Source organism: Bubalus kerabau, chromosome 15 (assembly GCF_029407905.1).
Source record: "Bubalus kerabau isolate K-KA32 ecotype Philippines breed swamp buffalo chromosome 15, PCC_UOA_SB_1v2, whole genome shotgun sequence".
Taxonomy (NCBI): Eukaryota; Metazoa; Chordata; class Mammalia; order Artiodactyla; family Bovidae; genus Bubalus; species Bubalus kerabau.
In genome coordinates, this window is record NC_073638.1 from 68,843,911 (window position 1) to 68,862,377 (window position 18,467).

The window sequence follows — 18,467 nt, forward strand, 5'->3', positions numbered from 1 at the left end:
TTAGATGTTTTGTGTTCTAACCACCTTTCCATGTATCCAAGGTGTTGGCCAAGATGTGCTCACTTCATATGAAAGACACATTCTTATCTATTTTAAAGATGTTATGGAAGGTTTAAAGAAAAGCATTCTGAATTGCCAGCCTCAGAGATCATTGAAAAACTTTGCCATTTTACTCATAGCATCACTTAGGAGTTAGAGTTTCATCTGATTTCTAGTTAGATTTCATCTGAATTTCACTCCGATGAAATGTAAATTTCCAATCCCATACCACAGTGTATTCTAAAAGAATTTCAAATCCTTAATGATAAACAGTATTACAGATAGTATAAATAACTTGGGAACAAAACTTTGATTTGTGTTTAATTTTTCCACAGACTAGCTTCTGTCCATAAATAAATCACCTTTCATTTTATGTTTTATAATTTATTATTATTTTTCCTTCCAAGTTGCAGTTAGCTATATCTTACTGTTTCACAAAACTTACAGAATCATCAAATGAGACTCTGTATATGAAAATGCTTTAAATCTTTATTTGCTATGTAAGTGTAACAAGCAGGTCTACTCTGAACCAGTTTTGTGAAAGGTATGGTTCATATATGAGAAATATATATATGAAAAAATACCAATATTTACATATAATTTTAGGGGCTTGATTAGATTTTTATTTTATAATTGTATTGCAAAAGATGACCAATTATGCTAAACTGAAAAATGTATCAACAAAGAAAGAGATCTCTGAGGGAGGTATTATTCTCTTTACTGCAGCTTCCCAGGTGGCTCACTAGGTAGGGAATCTGCCTACAATGCAGGAGATGCAGGCTGACATGAGTTCAGTCCCCAGGTTGGGCAGATCCCCTGGAGGAGGGCATGGCAACCCACTCCAGTATTCTTGCCTGGAAAATCCCATGGACAAAGGAGCCTGGAGGGCTAGAGTCCATAGGGTCACAAAAAGCTGGACATGACTGAAGCAACTGAACACAGTCTCTTTACTGCAAGTTAATTCTAGGAAGCCAGGGAAGAGAATAAAAATGTTTTTTTTCAGTTGCTTCTTGGATTCCATTTTTTGTTTTCTGCCCATTTATAGAGGCAGAGAAAGAATTTATAATTGCAGGTTTTCTTAAGTATCTGTTTCAAGAAAAGAGAAATCAGGGGCCCATCAGTTCAGTTCATCAGCTCAGTAGTGTCTGACTCTTTGAGACCCCATGGACTGCAGCACACCAGGCTTCCATGTCAATCACCAACTCCTGCAGCTTACTCAAACTCATGTCCATCACATCAGTGATGCCATCCAACCATCTCATCCTTTCTCGTCCCCTTTTCCTTCTGCCTTCAATCTTTCCCAGCATCAGGGTCTTTCCAAATAAGTCAGTTCTTCGCCTCAGGTGGCCAAAGTATTGGAGCTTCAGCTTCATCATCAGTCCTTCCAATGAATATTCAGGACTGATTTCCTTTAGGATAGACTGGTTGGATCTCCTTGCAGTCCAAGGGGCTCTCAAGAGTCTTCTCCAACACCACAGCCCAAAAGCATCAATTTTTCGGTGCTCAGCTTTCTTTATGATCCAACTCTCAGGGAACCATAGTAAAACTTATTTAACGTTTAGGCCATCTTAGTTACTTCTGTTGGCACAGAGTGAATCTGGCTGTGTGTAATTGCTGCTGCTGCTGCTAAGTCACTTCAGTCGTGTCCGACTCTGTGTGACCCCATAGACATCAGCCCACCAGGCTTTCCTGCCCCTGGGATTCTCCAGGCAAGAACACTGGAGTGGGTTGCCATTTCCTTCTCCAATGCATGAAAGTGACGTCGCTCAGTCGTGTCTGACTCTTAGCGACCCCACAGACTGCAGCCTACCAGGCTCCTCCATCCATGGGATTTTCCAGGCAAGAGTACTGGAGTGGGGTGCCATTGCCTTCTCCGGTGTAATGTCTAGATCCTCTAAATCACCTAGAATGCAGAAAGCACATTACCTGCCAGCCATATTAACATCAGTATCTTCATTTTATGTTGTGTGTGCATGAAATAGGGGTTGTCTTTAACCTATTCCCACACCTATATGGGTTTATAATTGTGGTTGATAAAAAGTATTTCTTTTTAAAATCCCTGTCAAGTTCCATCCCAGAATATACAAAATGATTTGCCTCCTCCTGCTGTCATTTGATTTCTAATAAGAATTCACCAGTAAGGAAAATATCACTGAGGTGATCTCTCAATCTTAAGAGTTATTTGGAAAAAAAATGAAATGATCAAAATGATTTGAAAATCATTTGAAGAAACAATAAGAATAGGAATATTCTGTCTGATAGAATTTCGAGTTGGAATTCAATATAAGGATTTGTCTCAAGCGAGTGATTATAAAATAATTCTTCAGCTTTCAATGTCCTATGCATGAAAAGGGACTTGCCTTAATCTTCTCTCATGGAACCATATAAATAACAGAATACACATGTATGAAACTTTTTGAATTAGAATTAAGATTAATCTTTTGAATTTTATTAATTCTTTCCAAAATTTTAGCTATAAGAAATGAGGTATGAAGAATCATCTGAGAAATAGGGGATAAACTTTCAATTTGATACTTTTTTGTATCAACTCAGTCATAAAAATATATGTGGATGATGGAAGTAAGATTAAGATGACTTCCTTTAAAAAAAGTGGGCCTCTCAAAGGAGGTGACACTGTCACAGGACCACTTTTTATACTATATATACTGGCGAAATGTGGGCAAATATTACAGTCACTTAAAGCTAGCGGGTATCTATACAGTGCTTCAGCTGTTCTGTAGTTCATTTGGGAAAGCTGGCATCTTAATTATTTGTGGTTTTCCTGAGAGTGGTATATACACACTGGTAGGTACAATGGGGTGCCTGCCAGGCATTTTGAGCTCTAATTAAAAAAAAAAAAAAAAAAAGAGGGAAATAGTGATCTTCATCTTGCCTAAGATAGTGCTATTGCTCCAAAAAATCTACATTTGGGAACAATGACAGATAAAACTAGAGAAAAACTAGACTGCAAAAACTGATACAAGAAACAATACAGAGAATGAAATTTCTAATAAATAGAAATAGTCAAACTGAACTTATACGTATGACTCTTTGTTGAAACCATTTAAATACTGAATGAAAGTATAGACATAGAGGTGGTAATAATAGCATCTTTGAGCATTTTGTAAATGCCAACCTTTTTAAAAGTTCTTTACACATTGCATAGTGTCTTTATTCATACAACACTCTCATAAAGGAGATGATATAAGGAAAATATATTGACTCTTGACTATGGACCAGACATTGAGATAATTGTTTTATATACTATATTATCCATAATTTCATAACAGCATTCATGACAGCTGGATTATTATTCTCAGTTTTAAAATGAGGAAACTGAGGGACAGAGAAATTTACTACTTGGCTCACTGGCATTTGTCAAATAAGAGGGAAGCCAGGATTGTGCCATAGAATATAATCCCCAAGCTCGAGCTCTTCTTTAGCTGGTATGTATGTTAGTTGCTCAGTCTTGTCTAATTCTTTGTGACCCCATGGACTGTAGCCGGCCAGGCTCCTCTGTCCTTTGGGATTGCCCAGGTAAGAACATTGGAATGGATTGCCATTTCCTACTCCAGGGGATCTTCCCGACCCAGGGATCGAAACGGGGTCTCCTGCATTGTATGCTGCTCCTTTACCTTCTAAGCCATTAGGAAAGTCTCCATCATCTGCTATACCAATGGTCTAAATGCTTTTTCATTTCTTTATTGCCTTATTTTGTATTCATTTGAACACACTTACCTTGTGATTTACCATGTGACACATAACTTCTGAGAATATACAGTCTTCTAGAGAAGTCTAAGGCACGTGTAAAAAAGCACATGTAGAGAATTCCACCCTTACAGAAACATTCTAAACTTTGTTTAACCTAAAGTTAAATAAATTGTATCTAGCATGTTTAATCATGTTTTCAATCTTTATTTTTCCAAAGATGCCATTTCGTCTACAGTACCTATTAATATGATATAAAAATGGACTATAGAGGAGGACATATTCAATAGAAAAGATAGATCTTGGTAAAACCTTTAGGCCAGGCCAGGGGCACTTTTCACGGAGCCCTTTGTTTCCTTTGCAGGGCGTCCCTCCGAGTAGCTGGGCCCCCTCTGGACACGGGGACTAACTGCAGCTGCCAGTGTAGCCTCTGTGGATACCAGTCTCTGTTTCTCCCCTTCAGGCTGTGCTTTGACACTTCCCATCCCTTGTTATAGGTCAGATTGGTCAGATTTCCTGAAGAACGCCAGGTCTTGTGCCTGTGAACATTGCCTCAGTGCTTCAAGGGTGGGCTGGGATCAAAATGGGTAGCCTGGAGAGTTAGTATACCACTGACTTCATGAAATGGAGTGAGGTTGGGACTCCGGAAGGGTGCTGACATGCTGATTGAGGGGGACGCACACTCCCAGTAGACAGAGGATCAATGCAGGCCTCTGGTCTGTAACAACACTGTTAATTTGAGATACATGTATGGGCTGGTATGTCAGTTCTCACCCATTCGTCCTCTGACCATTCTCCTTCTCTGGTTTAGCCAAAGGCATGTGTGTCCCTTGCATGGGTACCCAGAACAATCACTCCAACCCCTGGACAGGCTACATCTCACAAAGTTCTATGAGGCTGCCACACCTATCTCCTGGGAGGGATTTTGAGAGCAATACTTGCATTAAGGGTCTTTTTAGACCTGTTTTTCTCATGCCTGATTAATGTGGTGATGTTGTCCTATCTTAGAATAGTCTTAGGGCCTGCCGGGAATGCTCAGTTCAGTTCAGTCACTCACTCGTTTCTGACTCCTTGGGGCCCCCAAGGACTGCAGCACGCCAGGACTCCCTGCCCATCACCAACTCCCAGAGTTTACCCAATCTCGTGCCCATTGAGTCGGTGATGCCCTCCAGCCATCTCATCCTCTGTCGTCCCCTTATTCTCCTGCCCCCAATCCCTCCCAGCATCAGAGACTTTTCCAATGAGTCAACTCTTTGCATGAGGTGGCCAAAGTACTGGAGTTTCAGCTTTAGCATCATTTCTTCCAAAGAAATCCCAATGCTGCTCTCCTTCAGAATGGACTGGTTGGATCTCCTTGCAGTCCAGGGGACTCTCAGGAGTCTTCTCCAACAATACAGTTCAAAAGCATCAATTCTTCAGTGCTCAGCTTTCTTCACAGTCCAACTCTCACATCCACACATGACCACTGGAAAAACCATAGCCTTGACTAGATGAACCTCTGTTGGCAAAGTAATGTCTCTGCTTTTGAATATGCTATCTAGGTTGGTCATAACTTTTCTTCCAAGGAGTAAGCGTCTTTTAATCTCATGGCTTCAGTAACCATCTGCGGTGATTTTGGAGCCCCCCAAAATAAAGTCTGCCACTGTTTCCCCATCTATTTCCCATGAAGTGATGGGACCAGATGCCATGATCTTCGTTTTCTGAATGTTGAGCTTTAAGCCAACTTTTTTACTCTCCTCTTTCACTTTCATCAAGAGGCTCTTTAGTTCTTCTTCATTTTCGGCCATAAGGGTGGTGTCATCTGCATATCTGAGGTTATTGATATTTCTCCCAGCATCTTGATTTCAGCTTGTGCTTCATCCAGCCCAGCATTTCTCATGATGTACTTTGCATATAAGTTAAATAAGCAGGGTGACAATATACAGCCTTGATGTACTCCTTTCCCAGTTTGGAATGAGTCTGTTGTTCCATGTCCAGTTCTAACTGTTGCTTCCTGACCTGCATACCGATTTCTCACGAGGCAGGTCACATAGTTTGGTATTCCCATCTCTTTCAGAATTTTCCACAGTTTGTTATGATCCACACAGTCAAATCTGGAAATGCTAGAGACAGAATATTTGCAGATGAAACTGCTCTTGCTGGGACCACAGGAATATTTCCCATGCTTTCTTCTCATGGCAATATGCCAGCAAATTTGGAAAACTCAGCAGTGGCCACAGGACTGGAAAAGGTCAGTTGTCATTCCAATCCCAAAGAAAGGCAATGCCAAAGAATGCTCAAACTACGGCACAATTGTACTCATCTCACACGCTAGTAAAGTCATGCTCAAAATTCTCCAAGCCAGGCTTCAGCAATATGTGAACCATGAACTTCCTGATGTTCAAGCTGGTTTTAGAAAAGGCAGAGGAACCAGAGATCAAATTGCCAACATCTGCTGGATCATGGAAAAAGCAAGAGAGTTCCAGAAAAACATCTATTTATGCTTCATTGACTATGCCAAAGCTTTTGATTGTGTGGATCACAATAAACTGTGGAAAATTCTGAGAGAGATGGGAATACCAGACCACCTGATCTGCCTCTTGAGAAATTTGTATGCAGGTCAGGAAGCAACAGTTAGAACTGGACATGGAACAACAGACTGGTTCCAAATAGGGAAAGGAGTTCGTCAAGGCTGTATATTGTCACCCTGTTTATTTAACTTATATGCAGAGTACATCATGAGAAATGCCGGGCTGGAAGAAGCACAAGCTGGAATCAAGATTGCGGGGAGAAATACCAATAACTTCAGATATGTAGATGACACCACCCTTAGGGCAGAAAGTGAAGAGGAACTCAAAAGCCTCTTGATGAAAGTGAAAGTGGAGAGTGAAAAAGTTGGCTTAAAGCTCAACATTCAGAAAACGAAGGTCATGGCATCCGGTCCCACCACTTCATGGGAAATAGATGGGGAAACAGTGGAAACAATGTCAGACTTTATTTTGGGGGGCTCCAAAATCACTACAGATGGTTATTGCAGCCATGATATTAAAAGACGCTTACTCCTTGGAAGGAAAGTTATGACCAACCTAGATAGCATATTCAAAAGCAGAGACATTACTTTGCCAACAGAGGTTCATCTAGTCAAGGCTATGGTTTTTCCAGTGGTCATGTTGAAAATCATGTTCGCTCTTGAACTATTTAAGATACAATCACTGCATTCCTACAAGAAACCATGTTGTGTTGTAGGAATGCAGTGATTGTATCTTAAATAGTTCAAGAGCGAACATGATTTTCAACTTATATTATAAAATTTCAAAGAGCAAATTTAACATGACTAGAAAATGAATGCTCGTTCCCATTTTCTAGCATACTTTGGAAAAGATATGCATTTGTGTTCAGCATCAATAAAGCATGATAACAAATTTTGAGCGAGGTATCAGAAGTTAGCATTCATGGACAGATGATGACATAGCATGCTGCTGCTGCTGCTGCTAAGTCGCTTCAGTTGTGTCCGACTCTGTGCAACCCCATGGACTGCAGCCCACCAGGCTCCCCCATCCCTGGGATTTTCCAGGCAAGAACACTGGAGTGGGTTGCCATTTCCTTCTCCAATGCATGAAAGTGAAAAGTGAAAGTGAAGTCCCTCAGGGGAGTCCGACTCTTAGTGACCCCATGGACTGCAGCCCACCAGGCTCCTCTGTCCATGGGATTTTCCAGGCAAGAGTGCTGGAGTGGGGTGCCATTGCCTTCTCCGGACATAGTGAGTACTGATTTAATCACCATTAAATAAATGTGAATTAGGCAACTGCAGAGGCAGGAAGATCTAAGTTGTTTCAATATAAATAGGTGCCAAAGAGCCATAGCTTTGTGAGAAATAACAGCATTTCTGCCTTTTTATGGTGACAGATTTCAAATTATCCAGGAATAATGCACATGATATTAAAGGAACACAGAGATGGATCCTGGCCTGAAACAAAAATATGGTGCTTAGAATCTGCAAAGAATCTTCTCATACACTTATTAATACAATCAACAAATATGTTAGCATCTCTTCATTACCAATTTTTCCAAGTATCCATCAACAAATTACTAAACCTCACAGGGGCCAATGCATTTTGGAATAACTTTAAAAAGCAATTTGTATATAGAGTAATAGGACCCTGAAAAAACATTTTGTCTAGCTCTCTGTGTACTGTAAAGATGACCCTGGTAAAAATTGTAATGCTTTGACTATTTAAGGAAAATCCTTCATGTCTATTATCTTCATATTGCTTATCTTCAAGAAATATTAAGACATGTTGCATCTAGTGATGTCTTGTTCATTAAGACATTATTTGTAACTTCAAATGGCAGAATAGAATGTGTCTATGCTTTCATCTGTTTCTCCCACTGAGTAATTTTCTTTGCACTTCGGTAACACTTGGGAACTTTATCTCTTATAGTTAAGCCATATGTACTGCTTGTCTGCTCCATGATAAGGACAATGCGAGGCGTATGTACATTTGTTATCATTTTTGCTTAAAGTCAAAAGTCAAATTTACAGAAACTTACATGGAGAGCTTATGCTAAACAGAGAGCTTATGCCTGTTTAAGTTATTCAGATTTCATCTGTTCTGTCACTAAACTCAGTCAGAAGCTGCGGGTCTATGACTCCTGTGATGGAAACTCGTAACCCACTCTCCCTAGCCTGCTGGTCACTGCATCTGTAATCAGCAGCATTTGTGCACATTTTTCATTATTGTCCTCATGAAATTGTATTAAACATACTTATTTTCCTGCTTGCCTCTGTTTATTCTATACAGTTTCCTAAGAAATGGAACTCTCCAGGTTCATCTTTAGAGAGTGAATACCTAATACAGTCCTTGGCTCATAAATTCACTAGTAAATGTATTTTAATCTTAAAAATGTGGCTTCAACTTTGAGATTGTGTTGTAAAAAATCATTCTCTTGAGGTAACGTGGGAGGCAAGTAGGATCCTTAAGCAAAATCAGACCTGATAGAATGAAGGTTAAGGGAGATTTTAGACTTCTGTGTTACTGGAGAAAAATTGGGAAGAAATCTACCAGGAAAGAAGCTGTTTGCTAATTGATACTTAGATATTAGTTGAAGGGGACCCCACTCCAGTACTCTTGCATAGAAAATCCCATGGATGGAGGAGCCTGGTAGGCTGCAGTCCATGGGGTCCCTAAGACTCAGACACGACTGAGCGACTTCACTTTCACTTTTCACTTTCACGCATTGGAGAAGGAAATGGCAACCCACTCCAGTGTTCTTGCCTGGAGAATCCTGGGGACGGGGAAGCCTGGTGGGCTGCCGTCTATGGGGTCGCACAGAGTTGGACACGACTGAAGCGACTTAGCAGTAGCAGCCTTACTCTTGAGTCTCCCAAATAAAATTTGTCTTCTGGAGCAGTAATTGGAGAATTAGTCCACAGGATTTGACTTCTTCCAAGATGTCTAATCTAGTACCAGGAAGTTGCTTTGACACTGAGAATATTTGGTTTATTGGAAACAATCAGATCATTGCTGCTTTACTTTCCTCTGTGGTGCTTAAGTGATACTAGAAAATGAAACATACTTGGGGTGCTAATAAATGTAATACCTAATGTTTTTTAAGCCTGCTTATTATGTGCCAGGATCTTCCCAATTTTTCTCCAGACATAGAAATCTGAAATCTCCCTTAACTTTTCTTATTCATTCTATCAGGTCTGATTCTACTTCAGGTCTCCCTGGATCCTCATGACAACCTTATGCATGTGTGTGTGTTCATGCTCCGTCATGTCTGACTCTTTGTGAACCCCATGGACTGTAGCCAACCTGACTCCTCTGTCTATGGAATTTTCCAGGTATGATTACTGAAGGGGGTTGCATTTCCTACCCCAGGAGATCTTCCATATCCAGGGGTCGAACCCGTGTCTCTTGCGTTTCTTGCATTGGCTGGCAGATTCTATACCACTGTGCACCTGGGAAGCCCTTGACAACCTAATGAAGCAGGAGCTTATAGAATCTTCATTTTATCAAGAAGGAGGCGGAGACACAGTGCTGTAAGTCACATAGCCGATTGATCATAGATTGAATAACTACCTGTGGTGCTCAGGGTTCTGCAGTTAGAATCTGAAATTCTGGGATTTAGTCTCATTTTTACCCTAATTTTTTTGTTAGTTTGTTTCTTCCAGTTTTATTGAGATATAATTGACATAAAGCACTGTGTAAGTTTAGGATGTACATCATAATGATTTGACTTACACGTATCATTTAATGATTATCACAGTAAATTTTAGTGAACATCATTCATCTCCTATAGGAATGAAATTTTAAAAATTCCTTGTCATGGAAACTCTTTCGATTTACTCTCTTAACAGCTTTTATATAGAGCATACAGCTGTGTTAATTATATTTGTTATGTTGTACATTATATCCTCAGTACTTACTTATCTTAAAGACGAAGTTCATACTTTTTGACTGCTTTCATACACCCTAACTCTTTATGTGCACTTTAAGAAGTTGTTTAAACTTTCTGAACTTTGTATTTCTCATTGGCAAAATTAAAGGTGTATTATCTACCTGATTCTTCCATGAGAATCAAATGAAACCTGACATGAAGTGACTATGTAGACTTTAAAACACTATATAGATTCAGTGTTGCCATTAACACCATACCAGAATTCCTTCAGCCACCCACAGCTTTCTGATGGAGGCTCAGGCCCACTACATACCTATTTTTTTAAAATAATTTTCTAATGAAAAATGAGTATACTACCCAAAGCAATCTATAGATTCAATGCAATCCCTATCAAGCTACCAACGGTATTTTTCACAGAACTAAAACAAATAATTTCACAATTTGTATGGAAATACAAAAAACCTCAAATAGCCAAAGCAATCTTGAGAAAGAAGAATGGAACTGGAGGAATCAACCTGCCCGACTTCAGGCTCTACTACAAAGCCACAGTCATCAACACAGTATGGTACTGGCACAAAGACAGAAATATAGATCAATGGAACAAAATAGAAAGCCCAGAGATAAACCCACACACCTATGAACACCTTATCTTTGACAAATGAGGCAAGAATATACAGTGGAGAAAAGACAATCTCTTTAACAAGTGGTGCTGGGAAAACTGGTCAACCACTTGTAAAAGAATGAAACTAGAACACTTTCTAACACCATACACAAAAATAAACTCAAAATGGATTAAAGATCTAAACATAAGACCAGAAACTTTAAAACTCTTAGAGGAGAACACTGGCAAAACACTCTCTGACATAAATTACAGCAGGATCCTCTATGACCCACCTCCCAGAATATTGGAAATAAAAGCAAAAATAAACAAATGGAATCTAATTAAAAGTTTCTGCACAACAAAAGAAACTATAAGCAAAGTGAAAAGACAGCCTTCAGAATGGGAGAAAATAATAGCAAATGAACCAACTGACAAACAACTAATCTCAAAAATATACAAGCAACTCCTACAGCTCAACTCCAGAAAAATAAATGACCCAATCAAAAAATGGGCCAAAGAACTAAATAGACATTGCTCCAAAGACATACAGATGGCTAACAAACACATGAAAAGATGCTCAACATCACTCATTATCAGAGAAATGCAAATGAAAACCACAATGAGGTACCATTTCACGCCAGTCAGAATGGCTGCTATCTAAAAGTCTACAAGCAATAAATGCTGGAGAGGCTGTGGAGAAAAGGGAAACCCTCTTACACTGTTGGTGGGAATGCAAACTAGTACAGCCACTATGGAGAACAGTGTGGAGATTCCTTAAAAAACTGGAACTAGAACTGCCATACAACCCAGCAATCCCACTGCTGGGCATACACATCGAGGAAACCAGAAGGGAAAGAGACACGTGTACCCCAATGTTCATCACAGCACTGTTTATAATAGCCAGGACACGGAAGCAACCTAGATGTCCATCAGCAGATGAATGGATAAGAAAGCAGTGGTACATATGCACAATGGAGTATTACTCAGCCATTAAAAAGAATATATTTAAATCAGTTCTAATGAGGTGGATGAAACTGGAGTCTATTATACAGAGTGAAGTAACCCAGAAAGAAAAACACCAATACAGTATACTAACGCATATATATGGAATTTAGAAAGATGGTAACAATAACCCTGTATGCAAGAAAGCAAAAGAGACACAGATGTTACAGAACAGTCTTTTGGACTCTGTGGGAGAGGGAGTGGGGGGGATGATTGGGAGAATGGCATTGAGACATGTATAATATCATATAAGAAATGAATCGCCAGTCCAGGTTCGATGCAGGATACAGGATGCTTGGGGCTGGTGCACTGGGATGATCCAGAGGGATGGTATGGGGAGGGAGGTGGGAGGGGGGGTTCAGGATGGGGAGCATGTGTACACCTATGGCAGATTCATGTTGATGTATGGCAAAACCAATACAATATTGTAAAGTAATTAGCCTCTAATTAAAATAAATAAATTTAAATAAAAAAAAACAAAAAAAAGAAAAAAAAATTATAGTATTTTTATATGTTGGAAATTTCATTTCAAGCATTATACAGCATGTGACTTTTCAAAGTACAAAACACTCTCCTCTTTTTTTTTTCATAACTATGATAATAATCTCCTTTTGGTTAATTTTTACATTCATATTAAAATACCATAGAACTCATCATCCTTAATAGAATCCTAAAAATGTGGACAGCAAAGTGATACTCAGCACTAAATATTAATACTTTCAGAAAAAGAAAAAAAGGCATGTTGCCTCTTCTCCTTTTCTCACCTAGAAAATTTTGTAAATTACTTAGGTAAAGCAAGTAGGTGGCGCGATGGTAAAGAATCCACCTGCCAATGCAGGAGATGCAAGAGACATGGTTCGATCCCTGGGTTGGTTGGGAAGATCCACTGAAGGAAGAAATGGCAACCTGCTCCAGTATTCTTCCCTGAAAATTTCCATGACAGAGGGTCCTAGAGGGCTGCAGTCATTGGAGTTGCAAAGAGTTGGACGTGACTTAGCGACTGAGCACACAACAAAGCAAAACACAAAATGTTCACAATTGGAACTTTGTTTTTCTAGCATCTTGTCCTGTGCAAAGTAAAGTATTCTGGATTTGTCAATCTTTATCATGCAATAACTGCATTTTAGAGAATCATTGTTGTGTTGGATGTTTTATGATGTCCTTCAGTTTTATTAACTCAGTGAATTTTCATCATAACTTTAAAAGTGGATGTCATCGTCCCTATGATGGTTATCAGAAAACAGAGGCTCAGAGAGTTAAATAAATTTTCCAAACTCACAGAAATATTAGTTAGCCATTTTTTCACACCTAGGTTTGTACTCTAAAATCAATATTCACTTACACATTTGATTGCTGAATATTGAAGTGGTTAATGTTATCTAAATATGGTTTTTCATAGGAGTAGTAGGGTTGAGGTTGTAGTTTGGCTAGACCGTAAAACATTCCTAATTTCTTGATTCTCTTGATTCTTTGTCCCTTGATTCTGTCCCTTTACCATAGAACATGTAAGAGACATATTCACTTTCTTAGTATCTCCTGCAACAAAAGTTGGGTAGGTGATAAAGTTCTAGCCAATGAAATATAACCAAAGGCAACCTGGGAAACTTGGGGGAAAAAAATTCTTTTTGCTGTAGATATAGAGATAGCTGGCACCAATCCTTTGCTCTGTTTTCTTTCCAGGAATGCTGATGTGATACTTGGAACTGTGGTAGCTGTCTTACAATCATAATATAAAGGCAGAGAAAATATTAAGGAGGCCGTCTCAGAAAATAATGAACTGTTGAAAAAAGCAGCAGCACAACTCCACATTCTTAAACAGAAAAAAAAAAAAAAAAAAAGCTAAACTCTCATTTGATTAAATCTACTGTTAATCAGGTAATGTGTTAATTGAAGCTGAAAATGTTCCTAATTGATATGACAAGAACTGAACATTCTATAAATCCCTGTAGGAAATATTACAATATTTGCCACAAAAAGGAATTGGAAATTGTACACTTGATATATACTAACTGAATGAATACACTCTTTTTGGAACCACAGAGTTTTCAGAATTAAATTAGATAAAATCTGCACCATTAAGATTCTTGTAACACATTAAAGACTGATTAAGATAAAAATTGATGATTTTTATTACTGTTATTTTTGCTTCCCTGAATCCATTTACTTTAATTTTAATGAGAATCTTGTGTTTTCCTCTGAGAAGAATTCTCTCTGGGGTCAATTGAATTTCTGGCTGCAATTCTTCATCCTTTTTTGTAATGTAACATTGAAGTGCCTAACACCATAAGCAGAGTAATCTTTGTGCTCCTTGATCCTGCCACTTGGTTTGTTTAGCCTGATTTATATTATAGGCATGAAACACACAGAAGCTTGCAGTGGTCTTGCACAGGAAGACTTGGTCTCTTGAGCCTTGCATATTGCTTGATTAGTCTACTAGTCCCAGAGGGAGAATGAGAAATATGTGAAGCAGTGCTAATCTAAAGAATAAGGATCAACCTTGTCAAGATCAGCTTAACCCTGTAGATAATGAAGGATTAATGTTTACAGTTATGCATTAAGTTACAGAGTTTGGGCAGTAAGAACTGATGTATACACTCATCTATTTCCTGTCCATGTGATTTAAGTAGAACGGACAGTAACCTTAAGTTCCAAGATTGGTCATTTTATCTAGATTTGTTTGCACAGTTTATTCAGTTCTCTTTAACTTAGTGATTAAGTCATAAATGAGCTCATCACTATATTCATATCTTTCAAATCAATTCAGTGACATTTTGTAATTATTAGGAAAAGTAATCTCTCTTCCCACTAGCTTTTCTAACTCTAAGAATTACACAACCCCTGCAGTTGCTGGGGATTGAATAAGAATGCTGCAGGTCCAAGGATGAAGCCAACCCATACTGAAGAAAACACTCAAGAGATAGAAGGAAATAGAGAGGAAAAAAAAAAAAAAATCCTTCTGACCTTGTGAGAACCCCTGGATCTACTTCCCTTTGGATATTTTCTTACTGAAAATCAACACTTACTGAAAATTCATTTTCTTCCTTAAGTAATTTTGAGTTGGACTTCTGTTGCTTGCTACTGGTTAAAAGAGTCCCCATAACTTTCAAGAATAACCATAGAACAAGGAAATATTCATACCATAGAAGAGATATCCATAATGTGTTCCTAGGAAAGACTGCATAAAGATGAGTATTCAAAGAAGAGCTCCAGCAAAGATGAGATTTTGACCAATGAAGAAAAAAAGAGAATATATCCTAGTGAGAAAAGCAAAATGAAGTTAAAAATACACATGGTGGTTTAGTTGCTAAGTCGTGTCTGACTCTTGAAACTCTATGGACTATAGCCTGCAAGGCTCCTCTGTCCATGGGATTTTCCAGGCAAGAATACTGGAGTGGATTGCCATTTCCTTCTCCAGCGGATCTTCCTGACCCAGGAATCGAACCCAGGTCTCCCACACTGCAGGCAGATTCTTTACCAACTGAGCTATGAGGGAATACATATATATATATATACATATAATATGTATGTATTCATATCCCCTTCATGGATCATAGCCTTGTCCTTGTCATAGTAAAGGGGCTTGCATAACTCAGTGAAGCTATGAGCCATACCAGGCAGGGCCACCCAAGATGGATGGGTCATAGTAGAGAGTTCTGACCAAAGGTGGTCCACTGGAGAAGGGAATGGCAAAGCACTTCAACATTCTTGGCTTGAGAACCTCATGAGCAGTATGGGCATGAGTTTGAACAAACTCTGGGAGGTAGTGAAGAACAGAAAAGCCTGCTGTGCTGTGGCCCATAGGATCACAGAGTCCAACATGACTTAGCGGCTGATAAACAGCAGCCCTGAATATACTTGAATATTCTCTTTGGAGTGCATGATTCAAATGCATATGTTGAACTCTATTATAACCTACTAAATCAGAATCTTTAGAGTAAGTTATAAACAAGTTTCACTGGTGAATCTGATGCACACACCAGATTAAGAATGATCAACTTAATCAAAATCTAGGATTATGCCAGAACTTTACAAATAATATTCTCTTTTCGTGGTAATTTTTCCCCATTTTTGTTTATTTAGTTAAAATACACATAACAAAATTTACCGCCTTAGCCATTTTTAAGTGCACAGTTCAGTGGTATTAAGTACACTCATAATTGTGTAACCATTGCCACCATCCATTTCTAGAACTCATTTTTATATTGCAAACCTGAAACTATACCCATTAAACACTAACTCCTGATTTTCTCCCCTCCAAGCCCCTGATAACAAGATTTCTACTTTCTGTCTCATTATTTTGTTAATCTAAACTTCTCAGATAAGTGGAATCAGAGTATTTGCCCTCAAAATTCATCCATGTCATGGGGAGTGTCAAAAGTCCCTTCCTCTTTAAAGCTGTATATACTCCATTGTTGGAGAAGAGATCGGCAACCCACTCCAGTATTCTTGCCTGGGGAAACCCATGGACAGAGGAGAGCCTGGTGGGCTACAGTCCATGGGGTCGCAAAGAGTCGGATACAACTGAGCAACTTTCACTCACTCACACCCTACTGTAGGCTTCCCTGGTAGCTCAGCTGGTGAAATATCTGCCTGGAATGCACAAGACCCCAGTTAATTCCTGAATCAGGAAGATCCTCTGGAAAAGGGATACACTACTGACTCCAGTTTTCAGGGACTTCCTTGGTGGCTCAGACAGTAAAGAATCTGCCTGCAATGCGGGAGGCCTGGGTTTGATCCCTGGGTTGGGAAGATCCCCTGGAGGAGGGCATGGCAACCCACTCCAGTATTTTTGCCTGGAGAATCCCCATGGACAGAGGAACCTGGAGGGCTACAGTCCGTGTGGTAGCAAAGAGTCGGACTCGACTGAGTGACCAAACACAGCACAGTACAGCATGTTCCATTGTATGTGCTTAGTGCTCAGTCATGTCCTACTCTCTGTGACCCCGTGAACTGTAGCCTGCCAGGCTCCGCTGTCTGTGGGATTTTCCTGGCAAGAATACTGGAGTGGGTTGCCATTTCCTTCTACAGGGATTGTATGTATATACCAATTTTGCTTATCTAGTCATCATTTGATGGATACTTGGATTGCTTCAACACTTTAGCTTTTGTGGATAATGCTGCTATGAACATGATTTACAAATAAGTATCTCTTTTGTGACCTTGCTTTAATTTATTTGGTGTATATGCATGTTGCAAGGCCCCTTGTAGATACCAAAATCCTCAGAAGTTTAAGTCCCTTATATAAAATGGCATAGTATTTGCATTTAACCTATCCACATGCTCCTGCATACTTCAAATTATCTCTAGGTTATGTGCAAGATGGAATAAAATGTAACTGTTATGTAAATAATTGCCAGTATGTGGCAAATTCAAATTTTGGTTTTGGAACTTTCTGGAATTTTTTTTTTCGAGAATATTTTCAATCCACCATTGACTGACTATACCCAAAAGTGAATTTCTGGATTATATGGTAATTTTATTTTTAATTTTTTGAGGAACTACACCTCTGTGATCAGAAGCAACAATAGGATATCAGTACAGATCCTCAAAATTTAGAGGATGGTGTCTTTTTTTGTCCCTATCTACCTCCCACAAGAGCTTCCCTGGTGGCTCAGTAGTGAAGAATTTGCCTGAAATGCAGGAGATGCTGATTGGATCCCTTGGTTGGGAAGATCCCCTGGAGATGGAAATGACAACCCCCTCCAGTATTCTTGCCTAGGAAATCCCATGGACAGAGGAGCCTAGTGGGCTACAGTCCAGTGGGTCACGAAGAGCTGGACATGATTTAGCAAATAAACAGCAGCAGAAGCTCCTGCAAGCTGTGTGCAAGCTGCCTTAGGAACCTGTACAAAGCTGCATGCCATAGGGCTGAGGGATGAGGGGTGGGTAGCTACTACTTTTCTAAGAGCCGAAATTGGCTGAGACCTGAAACTGGCTGAAATTAACCACATTTTAGCATACAATTATTTCCCCAGAAGTTGCAAGCTTTCAGTAGACTCAAGAGTCCTGAAATAAAACAGACATACGGTGCTATTGCAAATTTTTTTTTGTTTTGGTAAAGAGAGAGTTATCTCATGCTTCCTACTCCACCATCTTCCCAGAATTTCCACTCTACTTTCTTTTTTAGGGTGAAGTCCTTCTTAACTGGGTCATCAATGTGAGATTTAATCTAGTTGTTCATCAAAAGTTCCTCTAGGTGACCTTTCTTAGCTGTCCGTGGTTTCTCTCCATTTCATTTGTGTATATTCTTCAAATAGCTGAAGCTGAAACTCCAATACTTTGGCCACCTGATGTGAAGAACTGATTCATTTGAAAAGACCCTGATGCTGGGAAAGACTGAAGGTGGGAGGAGAAGGGGACAACAGAGGATGAGATGGTTGGATGGCATCACTGACTCCATGGGCATGAGTTTGAGTAACATCCGGGAGTTGGTGATGCACAGGGAGGCCTGGCATGCTTCAATCCATGGGCTCACACAGAGTCAGACACTACTGAGCGTCTGAACTGAACTGAACTAGCCTTCAAATCAATAAGAATCTCTGTCTAAGCAACATATTGCTTATATATGATATACAAAAAATGACAAAATAACATGTATCAGTTCAGTTATACAATATGATAAACAGATTCTTTCTACCTAAGTATTGGGGCTTCCCTGGTGGCTCAGAGAGTAAAGCGTCTGCCTGCAATGCAAGAGACCCAGGTTCGATCCTTGGGTTGGGAGGATTCCCTGGGA

General features: G+C 39.4%; 1 long non-coding RNA gene across 1 annotated transcript in view; it reads left to right on the plus strand.

The window, feature by feature from the left end:
- LOC129629329 (uncharacterized) overlaps window positions 1-13,667 on the plus strand; it is a 334,237-nt gene extending 320,570 nt beyond the window's left edge. Inside the window, exons 3-4 of the long non-coding RNA XR_008703167.1 lie at window positions 9,572-9,769; window positions 13,412-13,667. This is a non-coding gene — a long non-coding RNA (uncharacterized LOC129629329). The remainder of the gene's footprint in view (window positions 1-9,571; window positions 9,770-13,411) is intronic.
- The last annotated feature ends 4,800 nt before the right edge of the window (window positions 13,668-18,467 follow it).